Genomic DNA, 15,452 nt, shown 5'->3' on the forward strand with positions numbered 1-15,452 from the left:
TCCATAAATATTGCCACTATAATTTTTATCTGTTTAAATATAATTTTGAGGGGTGCCTGGGTGGCTCAGTCAGTTAAGTGTCTGACTCTCCATTTTGGCTCCGGTCATGATCTCACAGTTATGGGTTTAAGCCCCACGTTGGGCTCTGTGCTGACAGTGTGGAGCATGCTTGGGATTCTCTCTCTCTTTCACTTTCTCTCTACCCCTCCCCCGCTCACGCTGTCTCTGTCTCTCTAAATAAAATAAACAAATAAATAAATAAATAAATAAATAAATAAATAAAATGTTGAGAAAGGAAAAAGTGGGAATTCAAGTAAAAAGAAATTTGCTTCAAAGTGCCACAAGAGTCATTTCAATCATGTGTTTTTCTATATTGAGTTTTGGGAAAGGACTTTGAAGAGGAGTCTTTCGAAACTGTTTGATATTTAGCAAACATACAGTAAATGCAGTAGGTTTTTAAGTTTATCTTGACATTTGAAGGTTGGTCTTGAGACTGTTCTATTTGACTCATTTCTTTGTTAGTTATCCAGACAGGGATTAGGGAAATGTTTATCAAAGATACAGTTTTATTTATTTAAAAAGTATGTTTATTTATTTATTTTTTTTGCAGGGGGAGGAGCAGAGAGACACGGCAAGATGGAATCCCAAACAGGCTCTTCACTGTCAGTATAGCAGAGCTGGGTGCTGGGCTTGAACCCACAAACCTGTGAGATCATGACCTGAGCCAAAATCAGGAGTCAGATACTTAACCGACTGAGCCACCCAGGCACCCCTACAAACAGTTTTAAATTCATTGAGTTAAGTTTTATTTGGTAGAGGTAGGAGTAAAATTCAACAAATTACTTTCATATATCTTCTCACAAAAATCCATGGTTACATGGAGCACAATGAAAACTTGTATAAACAAGGAAATGCTCCTTTAGTCCTAATCTCCCACCCCTTCCTAACTCCAGGTGGCTTTTCAGCCCCAGTATACCACTAAAGGTGTTCACAGCATCAACTCTCTATTGGCTTATGGTTGCCAGGCGTGTTTGTCAGTGTTCTCCAGAGAAACAGGACCAATGGGATGAGGATAAGGAGACTTATTATAGGAATTGACTTATACAATTATGGAGGCTTAGAACTTCCATAATATGCAGTCTACAAGCTAGAAAACTAGAAAGGTAGAAAGAAAATTAGAAAATTAGAAAGTAATTCAGCCCAGTTCTGAAGGTCCAAGAACCAGGAACACTGATATCCAATGGCAGGAGGAGATGGGTGTCTCATTTCAAGCAGATAGAATAAGGCACCTTTCCTTCATCTTTCTGTTCTCTTCTGGACCTCAGTAAATTGGATGATGCTCACCTGTATCAGTGAAGGAAATCTTTGCTCAATTTACTGACTCAAATGATAATCTATTCTAGAGACACCCTCATAAACACACCCAGAAGTAATATTTTACCAGCCATTTGGGCATCTATTAGCCCATTCAAGTTAATACATAAAATTAGCCATCAACTAGGCATATTAGCTTTCTATTTCTGTTGCAGAGCAGGAAGATCCAGCTAGCAATACACAGCGAGGATGGAGAACCACAAAGATCAGTCCCACAGACGTCAGACCATTGCACCTTCTATGGGTTTGGAGTCACAGTTTGGTTTGTGGTTCGACACACACAGTTTGGAACAATGCTTTACTTACAGAAAGAAAAAACACAGCGTAATTAGCATCTGTAGTGTGCATCAGTCTCCCATGGACATTGGGTCCTCCCTGATAGCCAGCACAGGGTGAGGGAGTGCAGATACCCCTCTCATGCTGCAAGCTAATATCACTTTACCTTGAAACAGGAGAGAGCAGATATAGGGGCTGGCCAGGTGCCATAACACACGCACACACACACACACACACACACACACACACTGCACAAGGAAGTTCACCATGTAGCTAGAACAAGTGAATGATTTCTCCTAACAAGGAAGAACAATCTGGGGTCAAGCAACACACAGCTCCAACACCCACCTTCCATACAGGGGAATATTCCAGGCCTAGAATGCTGATAGCACAATCCTGGAGAGGGGTAGCAGGTCCTCTGACAGCTGCTTCCCCAACAGTTATCTTAACAAATTCCTGCAAACCTTGTGACTGAAAACAATACAAATTGATTATCTCACAGTTCTCTGGTTCAGAAGTCTGGTCACAGTGTAGCTTAGCTGGGGTTTCTGCTGAAATCAAGGAGTCAGTGGAGCTGAGCTCTTATCTGGAAGTGCTAAGGAATATTCCATTACTAAGTTTATTGAGGTTATTGGAACAACTCAGTTCCTTGTTGTTGTAGGACTGAGGTTCCCAGTTTTTGGACACATGTCCCTTTCATCGTTAATCCCACAATAGCCCTTAGAGTTCTTTTCTTTGAATTTCTGACACCCTTTCTACTCTCACCTGAAGAAAGATGTCTGCTTTTCAGAGGTAATGTGATTGGATTAGACTCACACAGATAATCCAGGATAACAACCCTTTTCTAAGGTCATTTGGTTAGTAGCCTTACTTATATCCCTTATGTAATCTAACAAATTTATAAGAATAACACCAGGGGTTGAAGGTTATCGAGACCACATTCTGCCCTCTACCAGGTCTAATTGGTACTCATTAGGCCTCCTCTTCGCTGACCTCTGCAGCATCTGACACTGAACTATTCCCTCCCTGAAGCTCTGCTTTCTTAGATTAAAAAGTAATTTTATGTTGTTTCTTCTTAGGGATCTAGGTTTACCTTTTTTTTTTTCACAGTCCTTTACATTCTCCCCTTCCTGTTTTCATTCACCTTTTAAATATTGGGGTTTCCCATCCTCTTTCAGCCTAAGTCTCTTTTTATCTTTCACTTACTATAAAGATTTAATCCATGTTCAAGATTTCAATACCACTTTTACTCATGATCCCCAAATCTATCTCATCTGATTTAACAAGCATTTACTGAGGATCTGTTTTTCCTCTTAGGCTGAATGTTCCAGAAAGGCAAGGATCAGAATAGTATGGTTCACTGGGAATTCCCAGCATGTGTCTTGTGTATAGCATGGGTTATATTTTTTTAAATATTCTTTGATTTATAAATGAATAAATAATCAAGAGAATGAATAAGTAAAGAGATATCAATATACACATAAAATTAAAATAGAATGCAATAAATTATACAGCCAAGGGTGCTAAGGGATCTTGCACAGAAAATCAACATTTAAGTCAATGTGGTGTTTTAAGGAAGATTCCTGGAGGTGATGATGCCTCGACTGAGTTTTGGACACAAATCTAAAACTAGAATTCTTTTCTGATTCTAAGTATATATTCTGGACATCAAATGAAAAATCTAACTCATTATATTTTGTAGCATTGTTGCTTTCCCTTGTATTCTATTAGAGAAAGATATCTCATCAGTCCAGTCCCACAGGCCAGACCTGGAGATTCAACTCATCCCCTCCCTTAGCCTCACCCCTGTTCTAACCAAGAAGTAGGTTCTGTAGATTCTTTTCAACCTCTTTGAATCCTTCCCTCGAGTATGCATTCCCCTTGATTATTATAACCAGTTGATATCTAGATCACTAATGTTACCCTCCTCTCATTCATTCTCAATTCTGTTGCTTATGTGATCTTTCTAAAATGTAAATATTACCAGAACACCCTGCTTGTAAACCTTTAGGTTCTCCCTTATCCTACACGATCAAGTCCGAGTGTCGCATGGGGCCCTTCATAACCTGGTGCCAGCCTGACTTTCCATCGTCTTGCTGTCCATTGTGCTCTACAGTCCATGTCTGCCAAAATGCCTTCTTAGACTCAAATATACCCACAATTCACATCTGGCAGTGATACATGCTGGTCCCTCTGCTTTAAACATTCAAACCAGGGGCATCTGGGTGGCTCAGTCAGTTAAGTGTCTGACTTTGGCTCAGGTCATGATCTCTCGGTTCGTGAGCTCAAGCCCCGCATCGGGCTCTGTGCTGACAGCTTGGAACCTGGAGCCTACTTCAGATTCTGTGTCTCCCCCTCTCTCTGCCCCTGCCCCACTCACGCTCTCTCTGTCTTTCTCAAAAATAAACATTAAAAAATATATATTCAAACCCCCCTCCTAGAGCTATTGTTGTCTGGGCACTCACACTCGTCCTTCACATCTCCTAAACTTTACCTTCCCTTGGGTACTCCTCAGCCCCCTCAGTTATTCTAGGTGGCTACATCTCCCTTTTGTGTCCACAGGGTACCTTGTGCCATTGTACCCACATTTTTGGAAACTTGTAAAGTACTTATCTGTCTCCACCTGAGTAGTCAATGAGCTCTTGGAGGGCAGGAGCTATTTTTTATTTATCATTGTATCCCCATATATTTCCCTAATAATATTGTCAAATATGCTATTATGTCACTATTTGCACTATTCTAAGCACTTTACAAATATGAGCTCATTTAGTTCTCAAACTAAACTGGGTACCATTACTATCCCATTTTTCAGAGGAGGAAATACATACAGAATGGTTAAATAAACTTACTCAAAGTTGCTTACCAGTTGGTAAGTGACAGTGCCAGTCTGGCCCTAACACTGGCCCTAAGCAGTCTGGTTCTTCTGTTTCTTCTCTTAATCTCTGGACTCCGTGGCCTCGCCTGGAAAATTTGTAATTTGCGAGTTTGCTCAACTAGAGTATGAGCACTTTGTAAACAGTGACAGGTTCTTTGTATCTTCTGCCTCTTTCTCTCCTCCCACTGCATGTGCATACAAACTCACAGTAACCTAACTTGCAAACTAGGAGCAACCTAACGTGTTAAACGAACATAAGCATGTTCACAAAAATTGGATTTGTTTTTCTTTCATTAGTCTCCCATAGTTAAGTTTTTAACAAATCAATCTAACATTTATTTTACTTTTGCAATCTCCCTCAAAATACTTTCTAACATTTTGTTTTTTCATATTTTTGCTGATTTTTCCTGGTACTTGTTTCACTTTTCCACCAATTCATAAAGAAACAACAACAACAACAAAAACCTACAAAAATGTTCAAAACAAGTTTCCTACCCTTTTACCTATTGTTTTACCAGTGATTCCAAACCCTGCTGCATGTTTATTGTTTACTGTGAAGAGAAGGAGGGCCAGCTTGAGTCACCTGCTCAGACCAATACAATGTGTCAGTGGAGGTGTTTTTCCAAGATTCAGGGTAGGAAAAGGGTCCCAATGTGTAAATATTCATTATATCGCTTTGAGGAGGAAACTAGTGGAAAATATTTATAGCTTTTCTTTCCCATGGGGGGTGTGAGAATCCTAGTATGAAGGGGACCTTCCTGTAGCCAGAGGCCGTGACTCGGTGTTTGGACCCACTCTGCAACATTAGCTTCCAGTTAATGGGAACTGTCAGCTACAGTGCACCAGGCTGTCACTTTTATAGTGTACGTGTTAAAGCCAAAATGATGAAATGCAATTTCTCCTTGATATGCCACCATTCCCATCGCTAAAACTATCAGAAATTATGGAGGGATTCAACATCCAAGGTAACAGTTTCAAAGGAAACAGAAAATGACCAGAGTCTCATTACTGCGGCAGGTGATTCTATTATCATATCTCCGTATTCTGTTTAGAAGTATCATGGGAGTACATCAATGTTTAAATATTTGGTTGTACAACACAGATGATGGCTTTTTAGGTAAAGGAAGGAAGGTAGAAAAGGTAAAAGGCAAAGTAATAAAATGTTAACAGGTCAATGGTTAGCAAAGTAAATGTCCATTGTTGAGGTTTTAAAAATACATCTTGGCTTTTGTCTGGAAAATGTGAAACATTTCAGTGACCATTCCCAGGAGGGTTTTCTCATAGGTGTTGTGTTTTAAACAGATTCAGTGCAAGCTTCTGGCATTTTTGACCTTGTATAATATGAGAACATATGCAATGGTGGTGTGCACATGGTGTGCATATTTTTTTAAGTGTGCTTCAGTTTGGAAATATTTCATTATTTCATTTGTTTTTCATATTTTAAGTAGGTAGGGTAACCTATTAATAAATTACCCACTAGGAATAATGAATATAGCTTGTTCTCTGAATTACACATTTGTGAGATTTTGGATTGCTACAAGATTATCTACTTAGTTGAGTTAGTTGAGGAACCATCAGATTTTTATATGGTGTTTAAATGAGAAGGACTGTAGATTCAATAGTTTCTATTATTGCCATTTTCTTCCTTAAGTCTACTTCAGATATTTGTTGAGAATAATATTGGGGAACGCTTTAGAAATTAAGCTTATTAAGTAGTGCATACCAATGTTTCTTATAGATGTTTTTCCTTTTGTAATCTCTACATTTTCTATTGTATTTTTTTTTTTTTTGCTGAAGCAGGGCAGAAAAATTATAAATGTTAATTTATTCATTCTGAACCTATTTGGATTTTATTGATTGTGGAAACTGATGCACAGGAAATCTTAGAGCTTCACAGTGCCTTATGAGAATAAGAAATCAAATGTAATGAAAATTTCAGGTTTCTTTCCAGCCAGTTAATACAAAATTAAGGTAAATGTCACATTAACCATGTGGTATGATAGAATCAAACTAAATCAAGAAAATGACAGATCCTAAAAGCATATATTTAGATTTTATGACCATTTTTTTTCCAGTTGGTTTTCTAATGTTAAATTTAAAATAGCTAACCTCTTGACTCACCTTTGTTCTTGGGGAGTCCGCTAGTTCTTTGTTTTGTTCATTGCAGATAGTATTTTCGTTGTTTTGTGAGGTGGGGTGGGGTAGTGTATTGGGTGGGTTGGTTGGTTGGTTGGTTGGTTGGGAGCCATATAACGTGGATTGAGATAGCTTTGTTTTATGTGTGGGATATTAGGTGGGCTGCCTGATTGGTTGGTTTGAGGGCATTTGCTGTGTATTGGGATAGCTTCGGAGTTAGAGATCACTTTTGGTGGAACAAGGGAGACCTTTGTTCCAGTTTTGTATAATTTTCAGGCAAGACTTAAAATCTTCCTGTGACACTAGTGAGCTGAAGATATTGTAGCTCGAAATGATTATAAACCCTTATGATTTGTAAAGTAAGGTATAAAAGCACAGAGTAAGATAACTGAGAAGATTTCAATGGTTTAAATAACTGTTGTGTTTCTCACTGAAGTGAATGGCTGCTTGAGGACTTCAAAGACATTGTTTTCTCCAGGCACTCTTATTAGATGGCTGAGAGTTGTGAAATAGCCAAAATCAAGACACGATTTATAATTCACACTGTACAAAGCTTAAGGTCAAGCAACCATTTGTCTGGGTGTGTGCTTGCTGAATGTGCACTCTTCCTCCCTATGCTACCTCTCCAGACTCATTACATACCAGTTTGGGGAGCCAAAGGCTCATCAGCTACTCTGGGTGGCTACTGTGTAGAGAGCCAGCAGCACCTGGAACATAAGAAAGTTCATATGGCTGTTTCCTTTTCTGATAGACAACTGAGAAAAGCTGTTAAAGTGTTTAGTTATATAGTTATTTCAGTCGTGAGCGTTTTCAGTACAGAAAGAATGCCAACATTATGAATTTATCTTACCATGCTGTCAACCAAGAAATTAAGCAATGAACATATTTACATGTTCTGAGAAACAGTTATTTTCATGGAGTTGACACCTAAACTTTTTTCTCCAAATCTCCTCCTTTGTCCCTGATTACACATCAGGATGGAGATATTTAGTTATCTTATTAGTGATTTAGCGAATCAGCTCTTGTGTCTGTCTTCTTAGGGCCAGCCTCTTTCTTTTGGGAGATGTCTAGCCATGAGTAAAGTTGCCCTCCATGAAAAAATAAGTGGACTGATCTTCATAATTGTGGCACTTGTTGTATAAAAGCCTTCAATATTTGTATTTGGTAGAATCATAGTCTTGATTTTATGAAAACCTTACAGTAACCAACTGAGTTAATCAGGCATCACACAACATTTATATGTCATAAATAGTCATCCATCAGAAATCATAGTGGTTCGTGATTTTGTGGTACTCCAGATGTTAGCCCTATTATGTGTGTCCTATGGGGCAGTTTACTAAAACACCTAGCATAGCGGATGCCCTGGATAATCGATTAGTAGTAACAATGAATTATAAGTACTGCTGTCACAAAATGATGGTGGTATGGTTTCATTAAAATCCATGTGATATTTATTAAATAAAACAAGTAGAGAGATTCTGTTGATATAGGTGATGTTTTAATAGCCAAAGCAATTGTTTGGGCCCTGAACTGTAAAGTGTGAAAAATTGTCATGTTCATTCAGATTGGTGTGTGGCCCAGGGTAAACTATATTTTGATAATATTATCTACTTACACACACACACACAGACACACACACACACGTTAGTCAAGGCATAACTATATTGGTTACATATGTGTAGTACAATTGATCTGTATATCAAGCAACTTACTTCTTTTTTTAATGTTTATTTATTATTGAGAGAGACAGAGACAGAGACAGAACATGAGCTGGGGAGGGGGAGAGAGAGAGGGAGACACAGAATCCAAAGCAGGCTCCAGGCTCTGAACTGTCAGCACAGAGCCTGATGTGGGGCTTGAACCCACAAACTATGAGAACATGACCTGAGCTGAAGTTGGATGCTCAACCAACTGAGCCACCCAGGTGCCCCAGCAACTCACTTCTTCTTAAAAGATGTGTTTAGGATTGCATAAACAATCCCAGCTCTGTCTTTTTTTCTTTTTCTTTCTTCTTTTTTTCTTTTTTGGGAAAGAGAGAGAGAGAGAGAAAGCGTGTGCATGAGTAAGCAGGGGTGGGGGTGAGGGTTAGAGGGAGAGGGAGAGGGAGAATCTTAAGCAGACTCCATGCTCAGCACAGAGCCCACCATGGGACTCGATCTCACAACTGTGAGAACATGGCCTGAGCCAAAACCAAGAGTCAGATGCTTAACTGACTGAGCCATCCAGGTGCCCTTCAGCTCTGTCTCTTGATGTCTATGTTGTGTGTCTATCTACAAGAGTGTCTAAAAATTTTGTAGTTGAATTTGGCAGGTAGAAATCAATTCCTCTATCACCTGAATTCTGGTTTTGCTACTTGGGGACTCCTCTGAGGGACTGAGAGTGGAAAATGGCTGTAAAGATACATGAAATTGAGCAATTGAAACAGAAGAACATGATATTGTAAGAAGAACATTGGTCTTATTACTTAAAGGCTTGGGTTCAAGTCAATGCTTACTAGCTCTGGTATCTCTGACAAGTTACTGAAGCACAACTCATTTTGGTTTCTTCATTTCAAAAAGAGAGAATAATCCATAGAGGGATTACAAAGTGTCCAATTTATGTTCATATAAATTTACTAGCCTTATAATTCTTGGGATCAACCTTTGCCCAAACTGCCCATATTTATATTCTCTCTCCCTTTCTCTCTCCACTTTCATCTATGTATTACACACACACACATAATATGCTTGTTTAATATTGAAAGTCAAGTTCAAAAATAGGCAATTCCCTGAGAGCATGGTTTCCAGTTATGCCAGGACACTGTCTTAAATCCCAGACCCCTTTAATTAGGATGTACCATCTTTGGAATATAACTCACTATCCCTGGGCTGAAGATAACTTCTTCAATGGTAAATACCACACCACTCTGATTAAGTCAGCATTTCCCTTCTCTTAATAGTTTTAGCTTTTACACCTGTCCTCAAAAATAGCCACTTCCAAAGAGATACTACCAAAGACAATCAGTTTATAACACTAATCCTCTGAGGTATCTACCTTCATGAAAGAGCCATTCCCCCTATGATTTATGTTATTTTTTAAGTGATTGATAGTTTGGCAGTATAAAAGAGCCCTACCTAAGTAGCAATGTTTCAGCCACACACAACACTCATATATATCATACATATATATAATGTATCATACATATATATGTATGATATGTATCATACATATCATACATATATATAATATATATATTAATTCATTCTTAGCTGAGAAACTCTCCTACTGTGTTGGAAATCTTTCTACACTAATAAAATAACAAACACACAAGCACATACACACAAGCACACACTCTTCTTCCCCGAAATAGGCAACCCATTGTTTTGTAAACAAAGTGACAATAGGTGCTATGAGGACAAGCTGACTTCACAACCCACTTGTTGCTTTATGTGGCTCTGCCACTTGTTCTGACATCATCTCTTAAATCCTGAAAATAAATCTGATGTCAACACTGCATCCATTGTAGATCCTCTCCAGTAACTGCAGAGTGCAGGGAAACAAATCATGCACCGGGGCCTTTTGCTGCGCTATTTGGAAGAGACCAGAAAAGGAACATCCAGACTCATAATTTTAAGCATAGTCTCTCTTCCCCAGCTTTTTTGCAAAAAGACTGCAGAATGTGTTCCTGTAGTTCTCATGTTTTGAAAATGTTTATTGAGGAATTTTACATTCCAGTTTTTTCTTCCAGGAATGCTGAATCACAATTGTGTTAATAGGGCCAAAGCAAGCTGACAGCCTCCATAGAACCTGTTATCAAGACACTCTTGAAAATAAGTTCTATTTCTAAACTGTCAAGAAACTTTTTTTAAATTTCTTTACCATGAAGTTCTCTCCAATTGAATTGCCCTATTCAACATAGTGCATACTTAATAACAACCACTTTCTCTTCAAGAGAGACTACAAGGGAAGTGCCTGTTTATTTAGCAGATCACTTACTGCTTTGTTGCCTGGCATAGGGTTCCTTTGTACATGAACGGCACATAAGCAGCACCCCAATCCTGAATGATTTGTGCAGTGTTTTTGAAAAACTAGTAGCCATAGAGTAGATTTCTACTTTGAGTTTCTTGCTTTTAGCCTGTTAGAATATGCTTTAAGCTTCTATGGCTTCCTGAAAGTGAAGCTGCAAGAAATATTAAGAAGATGGCGTGAATTTTAGGATGTTTCTATGATGCTATTCTATTTTAGGCAAAAACTAGCCACTATTGGTGGCTGTTTTCTCTACAAGTGACATGGACAAAGTAAACAGAATTCTTCAGTTGCAAACTCTGTGATACCAGGGACCACTTTACCATTGCACTTCCTCATTCTGCTCTATAGTGATGGTATTAGCAATGTAGAGTGAGCACTGAATAAATGTTTGCATATTTCCGTACTTATAAGAGAACTTCTGTAAGAAAAATGGAGTCTAGTCTTTAAGAAATAAAAATGTTGGCCAAGGGTGTAGTATGTTCTCAGGCAATTGCCTGATTATGTGCTTAGTTTGATAGCTTTGAAGACTAATTTCGAGTAAGAAAATTGTGTTTTCCTGAAGTGCTCTCTAATTCCCTTTTCTTCTATTTTCATCAACTCTCACCTACTTTTTTGTGTCACTGGTCCTTCCTGTTTATTGATACATTGAAAAATGTGATGAAATAAGGAATTATTGATTTAATATTTTCATTTGTATAGGCTATTCACATTTGAGCAAATAAGAAATATAGAAATGTATAACACAAAGTATGTCTTAATAATCATGGCATTTCCAGTAGTGGACCATTCCAAAGTGGCTTATCTTGAAAGAAAGAAGGGCTTCTTGGTCCTGCTGGGAAGCCCTTCCTTCTTTGGTTTAGATTCTACTAAATAGAACCTACTGTTCCTACTGAATATAACTAAGATTGTCTCCTTGTTTGATTTCTGAACAGAACAGCTTAGACAATTAATTGCTGCTTTCTGCTTTCTGGACTGAATCCCATGGTGCCAGTGATTCTTGTTGGAATTGGCTCAGCATTTTTGACCTTGTGCCTTGGTCCACTGGTCTAATTTCAGCTGCTCCTAGAACATTCTCTACTTGGTCAGTTCTTATACTTTATTCCAGGAATGAGTGTTCTCCCAGCTCCACTGGTCTCTTCAGTTAGCATCTTGTATTATAGCCAAACATACCTTTTTCTCGGGCTTGTTTGGATTTTGATAGTCTACTTTGGTCTGTCAAAAAAATCAATTATTTTTATTGAAAAATAATTACCTAGATTAGAATCAAATAATAACCTTGACTATATGACAACCTGGCATGCTACGGGAACATTTTTAATAATTATTCTAAAAGTTATTCTTTTCTAATGTTTGTTTCATCAAACTACCATGGAGAGAAGTGGGAGTCAATCTGTCCTAAGTCTGCCAGAGGAGAAAGGAGGAAGAAGAGAAAGAAAAATAGTTGAGACCACCTAAAGCCTCATCAAGGTGGGAGTAAGCAGCTGAAATTCCAAAGAAACTTCCCCAGTGCACCTAAATGTGAAAATCTTCAACATGGGGCACTTTATCATTCTCCCTCAACCCCTTCAAAAAAGTATCTGCAGGTAGCAGTAAAGGAATAGGGGAGGTGTCAATGATATCCTAAGTTCCTATCAATTCTAAATAGCTGTGATTCTATATCAAATAAGGTAAAACAAAAGTGGAAAATGAATGTAGTACTCAGGTGTGTCTCACTTAACAAAGCTGTATATGAAAAGCATTTTGATAAAATTGTCCAAATGTATTGGTCCAATTACCTCTTAATTTTATGAATCTCTCTCTCTCTCTCTCTCTCTCTCTCTCTCTCTCTCTCTCTGTCTTTCTCTCTTGCTGTAACCAAGATGCATTTTGTAGACTTCCTCCTCTCCTCCATGCTGTTTCTATTTCTTCCACTCCCCCTACTCTTCCCTGAATCAGACAGGATCCTCCTGCTTCTTTAGGAAGCATCTGCATAGATGCTACTGATTTGCTTTGATCAAGTTCATCTCTACACATTGTACTTCTCCTCATGGTTTGCCCACTTAAAAAAATATATGGCATTAATCATACAGATGACACAGACAGGAAATAGCTCAGGGCTAAGTATAATCAGAACCAGCAGGAAAAATACAGAGAATCTCTTACTGTTACTATTAGTAAACTTGTTTTGAGTGTGAGCACTGCAACTTTGAGCAGAGGAAAATATGTATTGAGTGGTTTCTATATGCCAGGAACTATTGTAAACATTTGAATGTGCTATTTCATTTGAAACTCATTATGATCCTAGGAGGCAGAAACTATCATCATCCTCTATTTATAGATGGGGAAACTGAAGCCCAGGTTGTGAAAACAATTTACCCTGGGTCACACAGCGTATAAATGCCAGAATCAGGATTTGAATGCAGGAAGCTAGGTATGGAAGTTGTTTTCCTCACTGCTTCATTATTTAGTACCTACTCTGGGCCAAGGATTGGGTTAGAAGCTTTTTATATTGATCACATTTTATATTGATCACATTTAAGCTTCACAAACCCCTGGAAGTGGGTATCATTGGGTTCTGAGGATTCATGGGGTTTGCCAGTAACTGAAAGTTCTGGGGCGGAAATCCAGATGTGATCATACTACCACAACACAAACCTGATCCCAAATGTCAGTAACATGCATTGTTAGGGGTCATTTTTAACACATGGGGTCATCAGAACACTTTTTCACAAAATGAGCATTGAGCATATGTTATCAGCTGTGTTGTATAGCTTTGGATTTTTTTAGCTTGGGATATTTTTCATAGAATTGGTGTCTAGTTCATTGTGGGGAAATTTTCTAGTATATCAAGGTTATAGTTAATGGATTCAATATGCATATAGGCATATTAGGCAGTAGACAGTTAATAGGTATCCTAAATTGATGTTATTAAGGGGTGTTGGAGAGATTGCCAGTATTTAGTAGTCATCACAGCCAAATCTTATGACCTAAACTTGATCCAGAGTTGCTCTGGAAACAGAGGCATTTGATTTGCTTTTCCTAGTAAATTCCTTTGCTTCAGCTAAATGCATCTGAAGCATTTAGTACTGTCTGCCTGAACTGCCCATAACATTTTAATCATGGAAACAATTATCTGGCCACTGGATGCCACTGTTGCTCAACCAGAAGTCACAAAATGGGACTTCCTATGGCAATATAATATTAGCCAGTTAAAGAGTATTATTGCTATTATCGACTGGATTTATGCCTTCAGATATAACTCTTGATGACTACAATCCCTCTGCAGGAGTTGCACTTGCTGAGGGCAGGTAAAGTTGAAAAAACAATATGTAAATAAATGGTTAGCAATAAATTTTTGGTATATTTAATTTTAACTATTCTGCTATAAAAATACTTTTTTTTCTCTCCCTGCTTAGTGTACTGTAGCTGACAGTCTCCATTATTTATCAGCTAATGTTGCAGAGTAAGACCAAACAAGGTGTCATGGCCCCAAGCTATTAGAGGGGCCTCTTCATCCTAACAGAGACCCTGGGGTGAAAATAGTTTGCATGAACAGTCACTGGAATATTATTCAGACTCACTAAGCACTGCACTGCAGATTGGGGGAGTTACACAGCTTCTCCATTTATACTAGGCGCAAATAATTTTTAAAAAATAACTGTATTGTGGACCTTTAAAAAGCAATGTAAAAATTGTGTGTGTTTGAAAAGATCAGACAAGGTTTGGGAGTAAAAAGCTGAAGTAATAAATAAACATGAGGTCAGTTTAGGAACAACCATAATTGCTTCCTATGACAAGATTTGCATAGCAAACACTTCTGATTAATGTACAGTGAAGGCCACGGGAGTGGGAACCAACTTCACTATCTTTTCAGGATCTGTGCCTTCCAATATTGAAGGTGCAGTTTTAGCCAGCACAATTAGTCATTGTTTACTGAAAGGCAGATAAAGCCACAGTTCCTATTTAAATATTTGAAATAATTATATTTATCTTGCCAGCTATGTTGATTTTATTTATGTGCGTTAAGAAATAAAAGTGCCAATTTTATGTTATTGGTAAATTTCCATTCACTTCAAATATATTTAGAAAATAGGCAGGGAGTTTCACCAGGATGACCTTTTTCAAGTCACAATTTTGAATATATAATACAATTGCATATATGCATAAAGTGTTTCAATTACCTAACACGTTTATTTATTATTATTATTTGAAAGTATAATGTTTTTATGGTCTGTCTCTTGCTTGCTTTTATACTTAACACAGCCCTCATTGCTATTTGCTAGCCTCACTTAGGATAGTGCAATGCAGTGCTCAATACAGTAAAGGCTCATTGTTATTTTCTGCCTTCCTTCCTCATTTAAAAATAAAGTATAATTTTTTTCTTTCAAAAACATAACACCTTGAGGGGGAAAATATGGGAGAGGGTAAAGGAAGGAGGTTCTACTTCTAGAAATATTTTGAATTTTTAAGTGTCAGGGTCATACTAAACTGGAAAAAGGCAATAGAACACCAGTTATTTCAGATAGAAGAAAGTAGAAAGTAATGTTTTTCATACTATAGCAAACATTGGGGTGAAACTACAGATATATGCATGTACATATTTATAAATATACATGTCAGTGGCTAACATAAATCCATTTTACAGCAGATAGTGGAAGGTGAGGTTATGCTTAAACGTAATTGCATTAAGACAAAATGAAAATTAGTTTTGGGTTTAGTGGTAAATACTATCATTGGTTTATGCTCTTTAAGTAATATCCTGTTAGAGTTATGATTCAAAGAATACAATGACCGTATTCAGAAC

The sequence above is a fragment of the Neofelis nebulosa genome, chromosome 2 (genome assembly GCF_028018385.1).
Source record: "Neofelis nebulosa isolate mNeoNeb1 chromosome 2, mNeoNeb1.pri, whole genome shotgun sequence".
NCBI classification, from domain to species: Eukaryota; Metazoa; Chordata; class Mammalia; order Carnivora; family Felidae; genus Neofelis; species Neofelis nebulosa.